Genomic DNA, 18,271 nt, shown 5'->3' on the forward strand with positions numbered 1-18,271 from the left:
GTATATTTTTGAAGAATAAGTAAGGCTTTTTGTAAATATAATAAATGGCATCAGTAGCTAACTGCATTTTGTGCTATTTTGCTAACAGTGCATTAATTTTTAACAAGGGGCAGAGATGCAGTCTCAGGCAAACAAAGGGACAGCCATGTACCCAGGAACACAAGAGGATTATATATGGTTATATGTGGGTCTGTGTTACATACTAGTGCAGGGAATATTGTGCAGGTCTCTGCTAGGTTAATCATATACTACTACTGTTTGACATACCCCTGTATCAAGTGTAGTTCCTGATGTATAGTAATGGAATACAGTGTCTGCTGCATGGACCATGCTGTGGAATGGAGTTATAATGCAAATCAGATATCCCTAACATCATAAGCAGTAATGTCTAGTAAATGGCTGGAGTACATGGATGTATGATCCATCCGTATGGTATGTGCAGATCTTTGTTCTCCAGTCATTTAGTCTATTGCACTACCTCTGTTAGGCATGATTAGCTGTACATGCCTCTGTTCTCTACTCCTGGGAACTGTCTCATTGTTGTGATATCTATGCATGCTTCTGCATGGACAGAAGGTATATAATTAGGTTAATGACTAGGGAGTAACACAACCTTGTGTAGTGTGTCCACTGTTACCATACAGTGCAGACACACTGCACTAATGCTGCGCAGCTCTGCACCATTTTATTATTGTATTACATGCTCCACTGCAGGCTCTGTGTGCCTTTACCCAGTTAGGTTCTTACGAGTCCTTCTATGTGTTTGTTGACCCTTGCCTGTAATGCTTGTGCATATTACTTCATGCTCTATTCCTATATAACTGAAGTTGTTGAGTTCTCCATGTTGCATTTGCACATGTTTTTGTGTTACTCCATACAGAGGTCATCAACATACCTATTAGTCACTGTGAATATGTACTCAGTGTTCTTGCCATAATACTTGCCTGGTATTTCACAGGCCACATTTTATACCTTGTCCTGTCTTACAAATGATGGCATCTGAAAGGAATACACATATGTCTTCTGGTGCATGCATTGTATGTGAACCACTGCCATGCCTGCCTGATGAAATTCAAAGGACCACTGTCATATATTAGTTCTGGTTTAAGCACTTGGGCTTCAGGCCAGTTATTTTACATTAAGAAGGTTCGTGGTCTGCACTCTTGTGGGAGGAGAGGCTGGAATCTGCCCTTCTGAGCTGGGAATTTCTGGTTAAAGGCTTATAGTGCCTGCATATTTGAACCGTTTCTTACTGAAATTGGTACACCTTGTTTGCTGTAGCATAGACTAGATCCAGGCCTGCTGAATCTAGCTTTGTTTGTATGCTTGTTGTTTGTTTGCTTGTTATTTCCCTGAAATGCTAATTCCACCTAAAACGCGTCTTTTCAGTGCTTCTGTGGATCCCTAGTGATATCTGCATTGCTTACTGTACTTATTTCCTTGTTTCACTTGAAAGAAAGTTACTGTTTGTCGTTTTTGCATTTAAGTTATCTGTAACACATTGCATTTAAGTTACCTGGCACTTGCTCACTAAAGCAATTATATAAGTCAGCACTAAAAAATTAAAAGCACTACACCCTCACAAACTCCCCTTGAGTACCTTGTTCCCCATTAGCCCTTTTTTTTTCAATTATAAAGGAATTCCCAATACTATTCTGGCATGTCCAAAGGTCAGTTGTCAATCTCCTCTCCGGTCCAGCTGGTGAATCTGGGAATCTTGAGGCAATGTTACAACTGCCTCATGAACACAGACAACCCTCTCCTCCTCCCAACAAATTCCAACGCATGTGAGAGATGCAACCATATAGCCATACTGGAGGCTAAGCTCTCTCAATTCAGTACTGGCGTAACCAGTTAGGAGGAGAAGGAAACCACACTCACTACAATTCCAGTCTCACATAGACCTACCACGACAGCAAACCAAACACATAAACACACAAAAACATACTCGGAGGCTCTAAATAAAAATCTGCCTAAGCAGCAGAGACCTCCAAAGCAGACACCCAAGCAACTGCTACCCCAAAACAAAACACGTGCAACACATAGCCCACAAAGCCAGTGTGCCAAACAGTCACAGCCCTTAAGGCTAAACAACACACCTGATACACTTGTAATAGGTGACTCTATCATCAGGCACACTGACGTCCCGCTCACCAGGCTGAACAAGGAGAAGGTCATGGTGAGCTGCCTGTCGGGTGCTAGGATCCTCCACATAACACAAGCACTCAAGTCACTCCAAGGCAAGTACAAATATGACTCAGTCATTGTCCATGCTGGTGTGAATGACCTGAGACGTACCTCCCTGGACTACTTGAAAAGAGACATAGAGAAGCTCTCTGAGCATGTAGCCCAGGCTGGTATGACCCTGACCTTGAGTAGCATCTTACCCTCACCATGAAATATGCCACAATATGAAGACAAGATGATCAATTTCAACAATTGGCTTAAGTGTTGGTGTCATTCAAAGGGGATCCAATGCCTGTCAGCCTGGGATGACATGCTCGACAAGCCACGATGCTTCGCTAGGGACGGCTTGCACCTGCCACCCCTGGGCTTTCGGATATTGGCAAAGGCTCTTGCTATCCCCATAGTGCCTTTTTCAAGCAAGGCTCAAAAGACAAACCCACCTCCATAGGTATCACAAGGGATAAGAAACTAAGAGTAATGCTACTCAACGCCAGAAGTCTAAACCTCAAGATGCACGCACTCAAAACTCTCCTTAGCATGGAGAACATCGATATCTGTGCAGTAACAGAAACCTGGTTCAAGGGTCCCGAGAGCACCCCAGCACTACCAGGTTATACCTCATACCATGCTTTTCGGCCCCAAAACTTGGACCGGACCACAAAAGGAGGGGGGAGTATCAATATTCGTCAAAGATACCCACACCTCCAGGTTGGTGGCGCAGCACGAAGCATCAGAGACTATCTATGTGCAACTAACAGTGGGTAAAACTGCCTTCCAGTTTATAGCCTGCTACAGACCACCCTCCCAAACCCAGGAACCCCACTCAGCCTTCCTGAGAACACTGGAAAATATGAAGGTCTCTCCAAACACTATTATATTGTGTGACTTCAACTACCCAAACATAGACTGGGAGCATTACTCTAGCTCCAACACCCTAGCCCAAAGGTTCCTAGAATTTATAAACTCAAATGCTATGGAACAACTTGTTACCATTCCCACAAGAGGGGAAAACATACTGGACCTGATCATCACCAATATGGGGACTCTATGCTCCAGACCAGAAGTGTATCCCTCATTGGTAAGATCAGGCCATAAACTAATCTCACTGGATATTCACATCCAGACTCCACCCCCTGCCCTGAAAACCACAGTGAAAAACTTCTCTAATGCAAATTTCACACTCCTCAAAACCGAGGTGGAATCCTTCAAAGCCCCCGGGCCTGTGGAAAATACGGCCCAGACCGCAGAATCCTTTATAAACGCATTCTATGAACACCTTCAGGAATGCATGGATCATGCAATCCCAAATAAAACCAAGTCCCAATCCTCCAAAGGCAGAAGTCCTGTCTGGTGGACCCCAGCCATAAACAAACTATACAATAGAAGGAGGAAGCTACTACATGATAGAGCAAAATCTCAAAAAGGGAAGGCATCTCTGATCAGTATTAGCAAAAAACTACGGGCACTCATAAAATCATCTAAGGCCAGCTTCGAGAGAAAAATTGCACAGGACACTAAAGATAATCACAAGGCTTTCTTTAGTTATGTTAGGAACCTGGGTGGGAATTCCCAGATATGCTCAGAATTAGTCCAAAATGACAAAATAATACACCGAACCCACAGACATTGCCAACATCCTAGCTGACAGGTTCAGCACAAACCTCTCCCCCCCCTCCCCACCAAAAGGGCAAATATCTATCCCAGCAGAGTGCTGCTCCCCTGACATCTCAGATGCTCAGGTAAGAGCTGCCCTCTCCAAAGCAAAAAACACAGCATCAATGGGACCAGACGGTGTCCCGGGCTGCATCCTACATGAACTCCAAGAAGAGCTAAACCCAAACATAAAACTACTGTTCAAGTCTCAGCCTTACTACAGGATATGTACCCAAAGAGTGGCGTACAGCAACAGTGGTCTCTCTCCACAAAGGTGGTGCCTCAACGGATCCTGGAAACTATCGCCCCATAAGTCTGACTAGCTTGGTCTTGAAAGCTATGGAAAGGATCATCATGGACCTCATAAATAAAGATATTGGGGACCTACAGACACTGGATCCTACCCAGTTTGGCTTTGTTAAGGGCAGATCCTGCCTCTTAAACCTGGTTGATTTCTTTGAAACAGTCACTAAGGCCATTGACAAGGGGAAGGTAGTTGACACAGCCTACCTGGACCTCGCAAAAGCCTTCGATACAATACCCCACTCGGGCATTATAGATAAGCTCACCAGCTTAAATATAAACCCCTATGTCACTAGATGGGTTGCAAACTGGCTCAAGGACAGAACCCACATGGTTAGAATTGCTGGAGTCATGTAAGACTCCAAACCAGTTACAAGTGGCGTCCCACAAGGCTCAGTCCTGGGACCTCTCTTGTTCGGTATATATTTCTTGGAGGTACAGGCCAACACAGAAGGACTGTGGCTGACCAAGTTTGCAGATGACTGCAAACTGGGCACCATAATTGACACTCCAGCCAACACAAGCATCCTCCAAAAGGGCCTCATAGAAACAGGCAACTGGTGCCAGAGCCATGGCCTCAAGCTACATGCCAAAAAGTGTATAGTCATCCCCTTTGGCAAAAACAAAGTGCCCACAAATTACCACATAGGTGGTAATCCATTAAGTACAGAAGAAGTAATTAGGGACCTGGGGACCCAAGTTGATAGCAATCTCTCATTTGACAACCACGTGGCCAAAGTGGTTAGAAAAACATTTTATATAGCCCACCTAATCATGAAGGGATTCACATCTAGATCAGTGGAGGTCATCGTGCCTCTTTACTCATCCCTCATCAGGCCCATAATTGAGTACAATGCCCCTTTTGGGATGTACCTTACCAGACACCTGCAGCAACTGGAAAGACCCCAAAAGTACCTCACCAAGAGGATCAAAGGGCTCAAATAGATGCCATATGCTGCCCGGTTAAAGAAACTCCAGCTCTACTCAGTGGCATACCACCTGCTCAGAGGCGATCTGTGCCTGATGTATAAAGCCATGTCCAACCCGGAATTAATGGACACCTCAGAAAATCCAAATCCCATTGAGCTACGCGCTCGAGAGACTTGAACCTCAACACTGAAATAAATAGGACATGCTGGAGGGACAGATTCATAACCCAGAGGCTCCCTTCACTCTGGAATAAAATCCCAGTCCAGGTTAGGCAGAGTCCCTCACTGACTCTCTTCAAGAGGAATCTTGATGAGTGGATGGGAGATCGTAGGTTTACCCCGGGTATCACTTCTGTGTCACTGTTAGACAGAGGCACAGTATACTAACCTCGAAAAAGGGCATAGCAAAATTAATTTAAAATGGGTGGCGAAAGCAAACACACTCTGGCTAGGCTTATAAATGCCCTAGGGCAGATAGCCTAGTATGAACCTATAATGTTACATATTGTCTTCATGAGAGCAGTATAATAGCTGCTGGCTACCACTAACTCACTTGTTTATTTACTTATTTAATAGTTTATTTCAGTTTGTTAACCAGGTTGGTGGACTTGTCAGTCTGGCCCTTTCATCTATGACCCAAGATCTAGACAGAGGAAAATCAAACAGTTAACACTCAGATAAGTAATATGTAATCAATGTTTACACTACACACATTCACAAAATATTGCAGTAACAAAAGTAATTTGAGATGAGTACATCTTTAGATGATAGACTGATATAATTAGTAATTTGATGGATATTGCTATATACAAATAAGAATGCATCTATGTGTGTATTGAAGGGTTATACTAAGGCCGCATATCAACAATATTTACATAAAAATAATAAATAAAGAGACAAAACAAAAGTAACAATATTTACATAAGTACAAGTAAGAAGTTGTACATTGTCATGTGCTTGTAAAGAACAATGGTTTAACTTACAGCACTGATTTAAGCTTGTCAGTTGTTTGACTTCTTCCATTACCTTTGAAACAGTTCATAGGTTCATAGGTTACTATAGGATATCTGCTCTAGGGCCTATACAAGCCTAGCCATAACAATTCCCTGGCTATTTCTTCCCACAATATTTACTTCCCTGGACCCGTGTTTAGCAGGGCGACTGACGTGATCCCCAGGGTGAATTTCCTATCTCCCATCCAATTGTCAAGGTTCCTTTTGAAGAGGACCAAAGAGGTGCTCTGCTTGACATGAATGGGCAGTCTATTCTAGAGTCTGGGGAGTCTCTGGGTCAGGAACCTATCCCTCCAGCATGTTTTGTTCATTGTGATGACAAGGTTTAGATCCCTGGAATGTGTGGCTCTGAGGGATTGGGATTTCTTTAAGTGTAGCATGTCCAACAGCTCTGGGTTTGACATGGCCTTGTATGTTAAGCAGAGATCGCCTCTGTGTAGATGATATGCGACAGAGTATAGCTGGACTTTTTTTAGATGGTCAGCATAGGGCATCTGCTTTAGGCCTGTGATTCTTTTAGTGAGGTATTTCTGGGGCCTTTCCAGTTGTTGCAGATGTCTTGAGAGGTACATACTAAATGGGGCATTGTATTCTATAATGGGTCTAATGAGGGATGAGTATAGTGGGACAATTACCTCCTTTTATCTGGATGAAAAGCCCTTAGTGATGAGGTGTGCCACATAAAAGGATTTCTTGGTTGTTGTGGCGATGCGGTTATAGAAGGTGAGACCACTATCCACCTGTGTCCCTAAGTCTCTTATCACACTTTCGGTGTTTAGTGTACTGCCACCTATGAGGTAATTCACGGGTACATGTTTTTTCCCAAATGGGATAACTATACATTTCTTGGCATTGAGCTTGAGCCAATGGCTCTGGCACCAAAAATCTGTTTCTAAGCCCCTTTTGTAGAATATCCACATCATTTAGGGATTCAATAATGGCTCCCAGTTTGCAGTAATCTGTGAACTTTGTTAGCCAGAGTCCCTTAGTGTTGGCCTGTACTTCAGAGAAGTAGATGCCAAACAAGACCGGTCCCAGGACTGAACCCTGAGGTACTCCACTTGTCACTTGTCTGGAGCTGGATTTGGAGTCGGCTACTTTTGCAGTGTGGGTTCTGTCAGTAAGCCAGATGGCAACCCATCGAGTGACGTAGGGATTAATGCCCAGCTTAGTAAGTTTATCTATGATTCCAGAGTGGGGGATGGTGTTGAAGGCATTGGCGAGGTCCAGATAGGCTGTGTGGACTGCCTTACCCTTGTCCACAGCTCTGGAGACTGATTTGAAGAAGTCAATCAGGTTCAGGAGACAGGATCGGCCCTTCACGAACCCAAACTAGGTGTGGTCCAGTGTTTGAAGGTTGCCAATGTCTTTGTTTATAAGTTCCATGACAATACGTTCCATGGCCTTGCAGATCAGGCTCATCAGACTGATGGGACGGTAGTTCCCAGGATCCAAGGTGGATCCCCCCTTGTGGAGTGGGATAACTGTAGCTGTGTGCCACTGAGTGGGCACGAAGCCTGAGGTGAGGCTATGATTAAACATGACACTTAGGTGAGGTGCCAGTTCATTTTGTAGTTCATGTAGTACACACCCCAGGATGTCATCTGGTCCCATGGATGCTGTATTCTTAGCTTTTGAGAGTGCGTTTTTTACCTGTGTGGCCATTATTACTGGAATTTGGCAATCTTTCGGTATTGAGATGGGCCCTTTAGGGGGTGAGAGGGGGGTGAAGTTGGCACTGAATCGATCTGCCAGGATAGTGGCAATATCCTTGGGATCAGTATATTTAATGCCATTCTGTTCTAGCTCAGAGCAGATCTGAGCACTGGCATTTAGATTCTTGACATAGCTATAGAATGCCTTGTGGGTGTCTTTGGAATCTTTGGTAATTTTATTTTTGTAACTAGCTTTGGAGGATTTTATGAGGGATCTCAGCTTCTTACTGAGGCTGGTAAAGGAGGTTTTGCATCCTGGGATTTCCTCTTTTCTGCAACAGTTTCTTCCTTTTGTTGTAAAGTTTGTTTATGGCAGGGGGCCATCAGATTGGCTTCCTTTTTTTGGAGGAGAATGTCTTGGTTCTATTTGGGATGGCACGATTCATGCACGAGTGGATGTGCTCATACAGTGCCTTAGTATAGGATTCAGCAGTCAAACTTTCAGTTCCCATCTGCATGGGTGTCATAAGTTTGTTACTTCTGACTTGAGTAGCATGAAGTTGGCTTTGTAGAAGTTTTTTACGGAGGTTTCCTTACTGGGGGGTGGGGGAGGGATGTGGATGTCAAGGGTGATTAGCTTATGGTCAGACCTGACCAACGAGGGGGTGATCATAGGTGTGGAGCATCGATTTCCCATGTTGGTAATGACCAGGTCTGGGATACTGGTGCCCCTGGTGGGACTATGGATTAGTTGATCCAGGGCATTGGAATTTATGAATTCCAAGAACCGTTAGGCAAAGGTGCTGGTACACGAGTAGTTGTCAAAGTTAATGGCAGGGTAGTTGAAATCACTCAGTATTAGGGTATTTGGTTGTATCTTAATATTTTCCAGTATGTTTAGAAAGGTGTAGTGAGAATCTTGGGGCATAGTGGGGGATCTGTAGCAAGCTACAATTTGGATTGCAGTCTTACCTAGTGTTAGTTGCACCTGGAAAATTTCAGATGCATTGTGTTGGGCAACTAGCCTGGTGTTGTGAATATTTTAGTCCTGGTTTAGTGGCAGAAAAGTGTGGTAAGAGTTGTAGCCTGGTATTGCAGGGGTGTTCTCTGGAGCCTTGAACCAGGTCTGTTACTGCACAGATATCGCTGTTCTCCATTTTTAGGAGTGCCTCAAGAGAGTGCATTTTGAGGTTTACACTTCTAGCATTGAGTAGTATTACCTTCAGATTTTGCATGCTTGTACCTGTTACGGTGGTGGTTTTGTCCTTTAAACCTTGCCTAAAAAAGTCATTATAGGGGTGGCAAGAGCCTTAGCCAGTAACCTGAATCCCGGGGGTGACAGGTGCAGACCACCTTTCAAAGCATCGTGGTGTGTCAATCATGTCATCCCAGGCATGCAAGTTGCAAGAGTTAGCCTTTACAAAGTGATGTTTTAGTTTGATTTTGATGCATTTTAATGTATTTTTGTTCTAATTATAATTGTCAGATGATTCCATGTGGCTGGGTCTCTTTTTGGTGAATTCCTTGTCACCGCTGGCTTTCTAAAAGGTGGTCTCATTAGGGAGATTATCTCAGTTTGGGAATTTTAAGTATACATGGCTGTTCTTTAACAGCTATTGATTATTTATGTGTGGGATAGAACTGGAGGTTAATAATTCTGAAAAGAAGTATATCAAAAGGCATCTTTGCTTTGGCTTGCACTGGAAGTCAACCGAGTCTCTACAACAGCTCACAATGGTGGGTCTACTTGCCTGATAGGAGTGTAAAACAACAGAATCTCTTTGCTGTCATTTGGAGAAGACGAGTATTGTAAAAATAATGAAATACTATGCGATAAAGGCCACAATCTAATTTTGGAATTAGCATATTTCTTGCTATCATTCTTCATGTTGAAGGTGAAAGCAGGGGCATAATTCTGTAGCATAGCTAGTTCAATTAACCCCTTATTAGTGGTTGTTTCATTGGGTTGTTAAAGGGCAAGTTAGGGTCTAACACGAATCGTAAATATCTGTGTCAGTCAGTGGGGGAAAAGGGTTTTCATTCAGACTTTTAACTATAAGATGCGGTAGCCTTGCAAGTATTAGCTGAAATCCAAAAAGTACACTGTTTAATTTAGATGTGATAATGTTATGTTGTGTTGCAATGGCATGCATTTTCTGAAGGATATGACTTATGAAACTCAAATATCTGTCATCATTTAGAGACTTCAATCCCTAAGGATTTGCCAGAAAGCCACACATTTTATGAGGAACAGACGAAAAGTATGAGGCAATAATCTGGACATTCTGCGAAACTCAGTTGATAGGTATACCGGACAGAGATTACTGAGGCTATTAGTGAAGATATGCACTGCCTTATATCTATATCCTATATAAGCCATAATAAGATCGAGTAATGAATGTTGGTAACTGATTTTGGTCTGGGTACGTCTTTTACATGGTCTTCTGTTCCTTTTAGAATGAGGCATTGTTTCAGTTGAGATTTGAATTGCACTGAAATCATCAGAGTTATGTAGTAGTTTAGAATGTCTTTAGAGTAAATCTCATTTAATTGTATTTTCCAGTTTTCAGACTGATGGTGGTGGGAGTGTGGAAACTGCACTAATATACAATTACATCTGACCACTTATCTAGGCTGCAATCCAGTTTGGTGCCATGTTATTGGTAGGGTTTGCCAGAGCAATATTTTGTACATTTAGACTTGCATTGTTTCTTTCAAGAAGTTTTATTTTCCCTCCTGATCTTGTACCAGGTTTGAAATCAGTATGTATCATGTGGATTCATTTAATATATGTTGAGGTGCAAAATTAATTATTTGCCAATGCTCTCTGAGTGCTAAAATGTAGGGCTGTTCATCTAAAATCCATGTCGCAAGTATGGACTATTTATTGTTAAAACCGTTGGTGTTTAATAGGGCACATTTTAAATCTTTTTTAAAGTTTTCAGTTGTGTTTTGTGGAACATTTAAAGAAATATGGGTTAGTATTTCAGCACATAGATTAGGAGGCATAATTTATGTAATATTGGTTGCTGTGATAGGACTTCATTTTTGGTGAATGTCGCCAGCATCATTAATAGGATAGAAGTATATAGTTTAGTTAGAAATGTTTCATAAATTATTGCAGGGCTGAAGTGTTTTTGTAGGATTGTCAGTTGCATTGATAAATTGTTTATGGTTTCTCTCTTTTTTAATTTCTCCAAATGTTTTGTATTTCTAAAACCATGATGGAAATGGACTCCCCTTCTTAAGTCAGGAGACAACTAGAGTTCATGAAATTAGTATTGCTTCAGTCTTTGATGTTAACCAAGAGTGCTTGAATGCTTGAATCACCATGTGTTGTTTGTTGATTCTAGCTGTTCTCCTAGGTAGAGCTCTCAGAGTCCTTTTGTGATGACTCATCACTACCCTGATGATAAAGACATTTATGGACAGAACTCTCCTTGTTATCATACCTCTAAACATTAATAATTTCCAGCTGTGCCATGGAGTCACCACCCAGGACTCCAGTTTCTTCGCAGTTAAATCACTGTCATAGCCTTCACCCTTTACCTGGAGTTCTCAGATACTGACTTCTACCATCACCAGCATGCTCAAAATTCCACTGCCATGCTTCTGATTGGCTTGTCACACCACAGTCTTATTACACCTGGCCATTAACTACTGGTGGCTTGGAGATTAATAATACAATTGTTATCAGTCTCTGCCATAAATGTAAATAAACTGTTATCTTATTAACAACTTCCTTAATACTCTATTTAGCTGATAAGAAGGTGATAATGACAGACGTTTGTTCTTTATCCAGGCTCCACTCCTGCAAAACTAAATGTCTTAAAAAAAAAAATCAGTAAGTATTCAATTTATTGTGAAAACCACAGACCGGTTTTGGCAAAACATTGCCTTATTCAGTGTGTATAGTTTTCACAATAAATTGAATACTTGCTGATATAGCGTGCTGGCCATTTTCTTTTTTTTTTTTTTGTTAGTTTGTACTTTGGCCTTGCAACTTGACATACTTGTGTGGGATTTTGTCTTTTGAAACTAAATATCTTCCCACTTTCAGGAGTGTCTCATAATGGTCAGGCACATGAAGGTTGTGAAGTTTTCATTGTTTCAAAATTCATACTTTAAAATATAACAACTTGATATTATGTATATTTCTGTCAGTTATGGGATATGTTCTTTAATTTTTGTTTACTTTTTAGTGTTGAGGCTTCAACTGTAGTTTTTCTTGTACTTTAATTATTGCTCAGTGCTACTGGATAAGAAACTTAACAGGCTACACTGATATGATAATGTGCTTTATGGTATATGCTGATGTTTAGGCTCGATTGTGTGTTCTCTGTATTCAATCCCTACAGTTGTTAGCTGCCAGAGTTTCCATCTTAATGTAGTGAATGGATCAGTTTACGTAGTGTCCTGCCAAAGTAAACCTGTTCAGGAAGGAGTCACATTGGTGTTCAATTGCTAGTAGCATCAGTGCAGGAGGTTATGGTTACTATGGCATGTGCTGTGGTGAAGAGAGTGACCCTGCAGGTACAGGGAAAAGGTGTAATTTGCCTGTTCAGACTCCAGACCACATGACTCCTGTAGCTGAGGCCCTCAGGAGTGAAGGTTTTGCTGTATACAATGTGTGGGGGTTTTGTACAGGCACTGCTTACTCTCCAATAGGCACTTGTCACACCTGGGCAAACTGCTGGCCAACTGACTGACAGAGAATGTCTTGGTGAACCAGTCCCATAGCCTGCACATTCATTGCTCAGCAACAGTAGATTTCAAGGGAGCCATAATGAAGAAGAAGGTGAGCAAAGGCAACCAATTGTTGTGCCATTCACTATTCTGCATGCCTGCCATGTTTTTGTCGTACTGTAGTTTACTGCTTACTAGACCATCAGTAGAATCATACATAACCGCTTTGTGCATCCTGCTCTCTCCCATTGTTTTCTACCTGTCTTCTTAACTTTCACATGTATTCCAGAATGGTATATCACAAAAATGTTTCACACCACATTCATTTCTGTCTACAAAGCTGCAAAGTGCCCTTCTCCATATCTGCTTTGCTTGTTCTTCCCCATCCTTCATCTTTGTTGTTGTTCTGCTGCGTGTCCACTCTGCTCTCGTCTTCTGCTTCCTGCCATTTGTTGTATTGTTATAATGGTAGCCAGCTGTTGTATAATGTCATTCTTCCTCTTTCCTGGTTCCTGCTACAATGCGTGTAAATACTGTCTCAAACATTTCATTATTGTGAGACAGTATGCATGCATGCACTGTCTGACACTAATGACATGTAGCTACCCATGTCATAGTTGGATGACTAGTCTACTATCTGTCGCTGCACTGTTATATTTTCTTTTGCAATTTCAATGTGAGCATTAGTGATAGTTGCATCTTCATTTGCCCATATCTGGTAGTGGTGACATGAAGTTTACCTTGCAGGCCCTGTGGGTTAACCACAGAATCTGCTATTTCCCTACTTAGAGCTACAGATATGCCATGCTGCTTGCTTCTCTACAACTGACCCTATGTTTGCAGTGAGACAGATAGTTGAGGAGAAACTAGAGATGAGGAAGGAGTCCAACTGGACATTTCTAGACTTGGAGAAAGTATATGACAAGGTCCCAAGAAAGCTAATTTGGACAGCAGATGGTTTGAAGTCCCAGAAACATTATCATAAGTTATGTACAAGGATCCGATGGCACAAATATGAGCAGTGTTTGGACTCACTGACAGAGGTGCCATTTGGTATGGGTGTGCACCAGGGTTCTTCTCTGCGCCCACTGCTATTCATACTGGTGATGGACTACATTAGCAAGAGAGTTAGAAGAGATAGATCAACAAAGTTGTCTGCATACATGATGTGGCATTACAGGCAAGACTGATCAAGAACTTCAGCAAAGGATAGTGGAATGGAATGCAAACCTAAAGGCATATGAGATGAAGCCAAGTACAGATAAGACAGGTGTAGCGGCAGCAAAAGCGGGAAATCAGGAGAAGCTGAGCATTTTGATAGAAGGGAAAATCATGGAATAAGTTAACAGCTGCAAGTACCTGGGAGGGGTGGTTGAGGAGAAGGGAAGTCTGAATGAGGATGCCAAAACTAGAATCACAGAAGCTGCAGCCAACTGGCTAGAGTATTATGGATAGTGTGTGAATGTCAAAGAATCTGAAAAGCAAGGTGTACAAAACAGTGATGCAACCAGTACTACTGTATGGTACAGAAACCTGGGCAGTGAAGGTAGAGCAGATGAGGAAGCTAGAGGTTATGGAGATTAAGTGCCTGAGGCAGGTAGTAGGATGCACACTGTGGGACGAACACAGAAATGAGGACATCAGAGCAGAAATCCAAGTAGCTGCAATTGCAAAAAGATTATGGTGATTGAGATACAAGCTGGAATGCAGAAGGCAAACTGATGGAGAAGATTTTGGATACACAGGAAAAAGGCAAGAGGAAGCAAGGGCATCCAGCAAAGAGATGGATGGATTGTGTGAGAGAAGACCTGTGACAGTCAGGCATGAGTGCAGAAGAAGGCAGGAAACTGGCATTGAACACACGAGATGGCAACAGTTGACACAACAACCTAACCCCATGTAGAAAATGGGAAAAGAGGACTGATGATGATGATGTGCTTCTGTAGTGATATATGGTTTCCTGTGACTTGTACCCAATATCCACTACAACATATGTTTGACTTCCACCAGTGGCATATTTGTGGCAGCCTGTAGGCCCAGACATCAGAATGTTGTGCCTCTACTTTTACTATTGTTTTGGATTGCTCATACTTTAGCTGTCCTGCCTATGCCTGCTTTCCTGTGTCAGTATTCCCTTTTACTCTCATCCAGTGAAGATATTCCCTTCTATCCTCATGCAATGAAGCATTTTCTGTGCTGTCTTTGGCCTTACATATGAACTGATATTTCACAGTTACCTCAGTTACTGATTATATTCAATCTGGTATATAACTGTTTTTGTATTCCTTGTATAATCAATTGTCCAGTCTCCATTGTTCCTTGTACTGTTTTGCATGACTCCAGACTAAGCATATTTGTGGTAACTACCCTATTGTAATGTCTTCTGTTCTGCATTATGTTTCTGCTGCTGTGTCCTGCATCACTTGGCCTGTTCTTTGCTTTCCTGATTGCGTCCTAGTATGCTGCATGTGTGTGTGTGTGTGTGTGTGTGTGTGTGTGTGTGTGTGTGTGTGTGTGTGTGTGTGTGTGTGTGCACGCATGCGCGCACGCATGTGTGTATATATTCCTATATAAAATCAAACATGCAAGTGCTTGAAGTCCTACTGCTCAATCACTGACCAAACTGATCAGGAAGTCAATGTATCTGAAAAAGTGCCTGTGAACCTCAAAGTAAGAGTTTCTCTTGGGAGGAGGAAAACAAATAAGGAAACGTAGCCAGACTGCAGTCAAATAATACACAAATAAGAAAAAAAGAGTTAACTGCTGCCAAACTTTATTCTTTCAGTCATGGTTTTATTCTTTGTTTTTTTTTTTCAGGAGAAACCTCCCTACTATACCCTCCCATGTGGTGGCCAAGCTCCCAAAAACCCTACTTCCACAGTTACACAGCAGCTGGGAAAGGAAAAACTCCAAACTATAGTGCACATTAATCCTACAGAAACAGCAATCTTGTACTAACTACAAATCCATACAACTTTCAAGAAAAACTACATGTGAGTAGTCATATTCAGAAAGCTAGAACCCTATCAACTGGCCATTAATCCCATGCAGGGAAAACAACTGCACTGGTGTGTGTGCATGTGTGTGCGTACATGTACGCATGCATCCATTGATGTGTGTACATGCATGAATTTGTTTATGCATGCACACATGAGAGCGAATGATAACTATGCAATAATGTGGTTCTTTGTTTTTCATGTGGTGTCCTATTACATAATCATTATAACATCCTGTGCTTACTCTGCACTATGTTAACCTCCTTAATATTCTGCTTGGCAGCTGCATGACAGTTTTGTGCCCTCAGCTATCCATCGCTCTGTGTGGTTTCATGGCATTAGCACCGTACTATGCATTATTATATCTTTGCCATTCTTAATGATTGACAGTTTCAGATTCAGATGAGTGGGCATGCTTTCGATGTAAAGCTTTTGCACAGTTTAAATTAGTTATTATTTTTCATGACATTTTCCTCAGAATAACTTTTAGACTAACAGGCATTACCAGAATATCACACGTTATGCAGACAAAGTTTTGTCAGTGCCTTACAGTTGGATTTTTCTCATTTATTTTAATGACTTAAAGATATTTTATTACATGCTCACCTCTGTATTGACTGCTAATGTTTAAACATCTGTTAGGCCAATACAGGTATAAATGGCTATTACTGTATCTGCAGGACATGAAGTTCTTCATGTCAGACTTTGCAAAATTTAAATGAATAGCACCAAATATACTCAACAGCAAGCTACATGTCTGTCTATCTATAGGCGTGTCTGCCAATATATCAAAAAAAGTACACTGGGTAACTGAAAAGGCCATTCCTTCAGGTGAACATGTTGTCAGTGATATGTGGCTATCCCACCCCCCACCCACACTTTTCTACTGCAAAATACTGTATCCTGCAGACAACCTGTCAGGAGATGTTTTTGATCTGTAGTATCTGTTTGCATATTTCAAACTATGATGCTCACCAACAGCGTGGCAGTCAGTTACCAGCAAATATATAATGAAGGCTCTTTCCTTCTGAGTTTGTGCTTCACTACAATAGGTATCTGATGATGTGGAAATCGGTGCATTACATAAAGCCTGTTTAATAAAATCTGAGTAGTATTTGGATAAAAAACAGAAGGATAATTTATTGTAAACAAAACAATGTCTAAACAATGCCATGACGTGCAATTTTCTCCAACCACTATAAGAGCCACAACACAACAAGTAATGACTATTCTTTGTGAATACAGCATTTTTCATCTTATGTGCTTGCAACATACCTGTGTAGTTTTCATGTATACATTTATTCCTGTTCGAAAAGTTAGTGCTACAAAGGTATAGCTGCTAGAAGCTGACACCTGTGGTGGCTGACAGAGTGAAAAATCCTTTAATGTTTACAGAATGGACCTGCATCCCATCCGTGCCAATAAATGAGACCTGTATGATGAAGGTGTGGTCTCTCCAAGGCCCTACTGTTACTCAAAACTCTATGAAAATAATGTACCTTCCCTCTGTCTCTCAGACAAACAGTGGTTTACCCACTTATTTTGCATACACATGAGAAGAGGTGAAAATAATAATACATGCTTCACTGTATCATCTACAAGTACTCACTTGCTACTTGCTCGAGACACATTTGTTTGCTGCCACTTCCTTGAAAATGCAAGTGATTGAACTCTCACTAACTCTCTCATAACTACTTAGTCCTCTGAACACCCTATCATATAAAGTTGTACAGCTCTATCTGAACCCTAACTCCAACCCCAAACCTCCCTTCCTACTACCTAACCCAAAAATTCTGTCCCTATTCCCTAAACATAAATGATCCCCACTCCCTAACCCTAATACTCCCTTCTTACTCCTTAAGTCTAAGTCTCCCTATGTCTCCCTTCTCACTCTTTTACCCTAACCCTTCCATCCCACATCCTACACCTAAAATCACCCCCTCGATCTCCAAACCTAAAACACCCTTCCCAAGTGGTGCCTTAATCCACACTCCGACTCCCTCCTTCTCCCTCACCACGGCTACAGTACTTACCTTTCTCACACTCACATAATATATTGAGGTAGGCTGCGGTAGCTGCTTGCCTGAACTCATATTCAAGTCTGAGGAGTGTGACAGGCAGCCTACCCAGACCACAAGACATTTAAGTCCCTGTCTTCGAGACAGCACTCTTCGAGCACTTGGGGCTCACTTGTAGTAGATCCTATTTCAATACAGATAACTATGGAAGCAGTTTCTTCTTTGAGTGAGTTTAAAATGCAAATTTAGAGAGAGACCGGTTCGCACAATGGTTAAGGTATTCGCCTCAAAGGTACAAGGTTCGATCCTGACTCCGGCCAATGCATGTTTGGCCTTTGCATATTCTCCCTGTGGTTCTGTGGGGGTCTTCCCCAAAACATGCTAAGTGTTTCCATCTCAAACTCTCCCATTAATGAAAGACATGGAAATCTAGAGACAGACAGCTCTAGTATTTTAGTGAGAGTTAGAAAAGGCAGACTAGGCTAGGAAGGAAGGAAGCAAAGAAGCTAAGAAGGGAGTTCTATCAGCTTCCAGAAAGTGACTCAATAGGTGACATTAAGAAACTATCAGAGCTGAGTGGCCTAGTGGGCTAATACACTATGCTAATAATAGATACAACACATGCACATAGTCCTTCACAAGATTATAATTATTGTTGGTCAGTTTAACTAAATTTTATTTACTAGTTAAGCCAACTAAAATAAAATCCCATTTTAAGATAAAGTCACATTCCTTTCTCCAGGATGGAATACAGCTAAAGCACGACAGAGTCCTAAGCAAAAATGCATACCCTGCAACTAAAAAAAAGAAAATCAAGCATGCAAAATGTTA

The sequence above is a fragment of the Protopterus annectens genome, chromosome 17.part0 (assembly GCF_019279795.1).
Source record: "Protopterus annectens isolate FY-2018-M chromosome 17.part0, PAN1.0, whole genome shotgun sequence".
Classification (NCBI taxonomy): domain Eukaryota; kingdom Metazoa; phylum Chordata; order Ceratodontiformes; family Protopteridae; genus Protopterus; species Protopterus annectens.